Below are 5,268 nucleotides of genomic sequence, written 5' to 3' on the forward strand. Positions count from 1 at the left end.
GACTCCATCTCATAAACAAATAAATATAAATAAATAAATAAAGTTGGTAAAATCTTCACCCAATTCACTTCTAATGTATACTTCCAAACCCATCTAAACCAGTTTTGGCTCTTCTCTCTAATTTAACTTGGATCAGTGTTTGATAATAAATGACAAGGTAGCTAGTGTTTCTTGTGGGGTAGTTTGAAATGCCGCATTTTTCCCATTTTCTCTAAGGGAGAGGCAGTGTAGCAAGATGCCAAAAGGGTGCAATTTGAAATTCAACTGACCAGGGTGAAATTGTGCCCCCAATACTTACAAGCTGTGTGATTTTGTGCAAGTTACATAGCACCACCAAGAATGTTTTCCCATTGAAAATATTGGGCTGCTTAGAATACCTCCATGAAGATGGAAGGAAATTAAACAAAATAATGAAAGTAAAGGGTTTTTCATGATGTCTGCCTCATGGTAAATTCTCCAGAAATATTAACTCTTTTGCTGTTGCCCATTTCTAATGTGAAGGATTAGAAAAGGAAATTAAGAAGGAAAGAATGAAAGCACCCCGCTATGCTAAATGTCCTGTGAGAAAAGGCACAGCGGGTTAGTGAGAGAATGAAAGTGAAACCCAGAAAGTGAAGAGGAGTAGGCAAAGACCAACTTCGGTGCTGGCAAATCTTTTCAATGTGGCTGACTCAATCCTTATGAAAGGGTTGCTCACTCTGCCAATCTTTCCAGGCATATAAAAAAGGCCAACTACATGTTTGTGTCTAGCAAGTAATCATTAAAATTCATTTGCAGTCCTGGGTGCTAGTTTCTCACTGAATGTCTTTATGCCGTTAAGAGGATTCAAGCGTTCTACCAGGGTTTATGTAATTTAGTGGGCAGGGCGAGGGCTTTGGAGTCACACAGACCTCAGTTCAGATCCTTGCTCTGCTATTTTCCAACAGCCCCTCCTCTTGTCTATGAAATGGAGATAATGTTACTCACTTTCCAGAGATCTTTTCAGGATTAAATGCGACACACAGGTGAGGGGTTTGCACAATGCCAGGAGTGCTTGTCATAGTAGTAGTTATGTATTATTGGTATGTATTATTTGGGATCAAATGGCTTAATTCTAGTATTGGCTGTATTACTTAGTACAACCTGGGGGAAATCCTAAACCAATTCTGAGGTTGTCCTCCTCTGTACAAGTAAGATAATAAAAAGTGGTACTTTATGAGGCTGTTGTGTGTCAAATGAGGCAATGCTTAGATATAAAAGTCTTATGTTTTGAGTCAATTGGAATATAAATTTTCCTACTTGTGCAAAAGGCCTGTTGTCTGCATTTATCCCTCCTATTACCCTGTCTCTGTGACTGGCACACCCACCACTGACTTGTTTTAAGGTGGTGAAATTCTAGCATTTTAAGTCTCACGGATAATGCTTCATGTGGTTGAGCTCCATAGACACAGGTGAGGAAGTGAAGTGTAGGTAGAGGGTAAAGTGAACAGACAATCAATGCCCTCCTCTGTAGCAGGTAGGACTAAATTTCTGGATTCTATCAGTAGAGGAGGGGCCATTGGCATAAGTAATATAAAGGCCTGAATACACAAGGAACTACCAGGAATAACCTCATGTGTCTAGTACTACATCATTTAATTTACCCAAATATAACCCCACTTAATCTTTCCAACTACCTTTTAAACTAGAAATCATTTTCCTCACTTTCTAGCACTGAAAACTGAAGCCCAGAGAGGTTAAGTAAACTACCTAAGATTACACACAGAGCAAAGAGCAGACCTAGGATGTGTTCTGGCTCCAAAGTTGATGCTCTTTCCACTCATCTATATTGTATCCCTGAAGTTCCAGTTGATTATATCATGACTCTTCTGAGACCCAGGTTAATACAGACTCTAATAGGATTACATTTTACAAATAGCATGCTTAAAACTAAAGCAGATACGTTTAGGGAACAGATTAAAACTTTTGATGTACTGTAAGCCTCATAATAATCTTAGAATTTCCCATGTACCAGGTTTCATTGATTGTAGTGTGCAATCATTGACATTTTCCACATAGCATCTTCTAAGGTATATCCCATAAAATACTATATTATTATTATTAACAACAACAAAAACTACAACTACCACAATTAAACTACAACAATCCAATTTTACAGAGGGTTTTTTATAAGTTAGGCACTGGTTTAGTGATTTAAATGGACTATCTCATTAAATACTTAAAATGCTCTTTTGAAGTAGATGCTTTTATCTTCATTTTATAAAAGAAAAAAAACAAGTCTTGGAGTAGTTATTCAACTTAGAAAAGGAAGTTATATTCTCAAATACATTTTGGACCAATTTAATTAAACCAAGTTGAGGCTTGACGTCAGCATGATGATAGAATAGTTGGGCTTTGGCTCACATCTCCCACACAGAAAACAATCTGGCAGCCATTCACAAGCAAGAGTGCCTTTGTGGGAGATTTTGGATCTAGGGTTGAGGTTGTGAAACCCTGGTGAAGCCCCAAACTGAAAAGAGTTGGTCTGAGAATGATACCCATACCCTGGTATCAGGCTTGCCAAACATGGTCCTGGGAACAGACTGAAAACAGCCCCATCCTCTCCTTTTGATTGTAGTCCTAAAACTAGTTTCATCTACCACAGGGCTCTGGAAAAACCATGCCTGTCCATTTCCTGTTACAGCCCACTGTTGGCAGACCTGATCACAGATCCCGAAGTAGTCCTGTGGGCAACTCTACCCCTGCTCTCGGCCCTAGCCACCCAGGGACCTAGAGAAAGGGCTTTTCATGATACCTGCCTCATGGTAAATTCTCCAGAAATATTAACTATTTTGCTATTGCCCATTTCTAATATGAAGGATTAGAAAAGGAATTAGATGCATCTCTACCTCTACTAGCAGACTCACTGACTTCAGTTCCAACTGTGGATGCTGAATGCAGCCATAGCTGTGAACCCTGAAGTGGCCCCAAAACCTGGTTCCAGCCTTGCTCTACCCTGGTCTGAGTCAGTCCTGTCCACATGGGGATTTGGCAGAAAGCATGCCCATTTATGACTCCAATAACAGGTCTGCCAACCCAGACCTGGCAACAGCCCCTTGACCTGACTCTAGCCCCACTTAAATGTGATTCCAGAAGCAGTTCCATTAGTCTGGGGACCTGGCATAAGAACATTTTTACCTATTAAAACCATCCGTAAAGATGGTTTTCTCCTTGAGATGCATAGACATCAACATAAGGCCAGACAGATCATGAAGAATCAGGCAAGCATGACAACACTGAAGGAAACTAACAATGCTTCAGTAACTGGCACCAAAAAAATGGAGATCTACAAATTGACTGAAAATAATTCAAAATAATTGCTTTAAAGACGTTCAGCTAGCTACAAGAGAGCACAGATAAGACTCCATCGAAAAACTGTTACAACTAATAAGTAAATTCAGTAAAGTTGCAGGATATAAAATCAATATTCAAAAATCAGCTGTTTCTTTATACTAACAAATCACTATTCAAAAAACAAATTTAAAAACAATTTCACTTACAATACTATCAAAAACAAAATACTTAGGAATAAAGTTAAGGAAGTAAAAGATCTGTATACTGAATACTATAAAATATTGATGAAAGAAATTGAAGAAGACAAAAATAAATGGAGATATATCCCATATTCATGGTTTAGAATGCCTAACATAATCAAAAGGTCCACGCAAAGCAATCTACTGATTTAATGTAATCTCTATCAGAATTCCAATGGCATTTTTTCACATAAATAGATAAAATAATAGATGCAGAAAGAAAAATACTGCAAAATCTCACTTATATATGGAATTGTGAAAAGCTAATGTCGTAGGAACAGAGCAGAAGAGTGGTTACAAGGGTCTGGGGGAAATGGGACATAGGGAAATGTTGGCCAAAGGGTACAAACGAGCAGTTATAAGATGAATAAATTCTGGAAACCTAATGCTTAGCATGGGGGCTATCATTAATAAGAATACATTGTATATTTGAAATTTGCTAAGGGAGTAGATCTTAAATGTTACCACATACACACACAAATGGTAACTATGTGAGGTGATGAATATGTTAATTATTTAATGGCTTCATTATGGTAATTTCATCACAATGTATAGGTCTAACAAAAAAATCACGTCATATACTTGTAGTATATACAAGTTTTATTTGTCAATCATACCCCAGTAAATCTAAGAGAAAAAACAAGTTGAACTGGTTGCAGTATTTTTCAGAGCCTTAAATATATGCTAGTGGATTCAATGAATCTCCAAGAAGGGAACACTTATTTAGTGATTACCAAATGTATCTGATATGGGATGCTTTCTCTACTGGCCATGTCTTTGGGAAATTCTGCCCTTCTCTACCTGCTAACTTGTCTGTTCTCTCTGATGAAGCAGAGCTCTTATATTGTGCTTATGTGTTGCCTGTCTGATCATCTTTTAACAGACCATGAAGTTTTTTCTCTTTACCTGGAAGCTCTTTATGTTTGTTGACTCCAAGAGGGGTAGAAGGAAGTGTGAATTGCTTTTTATAGAGAACTGAGTCACTGATAGTTTGTACTTAACATATGAGGCAGTGGTTGTCTCTTTCCTTAGGAAACATAGAGCTTAGGTCGGAAAAAGAAGATCAGTGATGCTCTCCCTCTTGCAAACCACAGAAGAAAGAATGGGAAACATGAGTTTGTAAAGGTTGTGAATGTAAATGATGATATGGGAATATTTAATCCTTAAGGAAAATTGTGGGCAGTTATGATTTTTGAAAATCCATTCTCAGTTAACTTTAGATGATACTTACCAAACATTTCTTATACCTAGTATTATGCTAAAGATAATATGAAAAATAATGAGTGTTTTTGTTCCCTGCCCTCAAAGACCTTATGATTATAAGGGTACATGCAAAGAGTAATGAGGGGAATACAATTATTTAAATCTTCCTATTTTTAGATGAGATATATTTATAATAAATGTAAAAACTAAGAATTACCAGCTTGGAAATCGATTGCCTTTGCCACTTAAAATCTATTTTCTGAACTTTTAGCCTTAAGATAATTATGTAAAATCAACCTCCTCCTTTTGAAAATCACTCCCAGAACATCATGGAATACAGCAATACAAATTCCATCTTGTATCAAATCATCTTCCATTAAATTAAATATATACCTCCCAAAGTATAATGTATGAAGACAGAAGGCAGATGTAGAGATGGCAAATGACTAAGCAGAGTACAGTCATCATTTACTCAGGTGTCAGATTGCCCTGAAGAGCCTCATAAAGGCTTAGG

This window comes from Saimiri boliviensis, chromosome 8 (genome assembly GCF_048565385.1).
Source record: "Saimiri boliviensis isolate mSaiBol1 chromosome 8, mSaiBol1.pri, whole genome shotgun sequence".
Lineage (NCBI taxonomy): Eukaryota > Metazoa > Chordata > Mammalia > Primates > Cebidae > Saimiri > Saimiri boliviensis.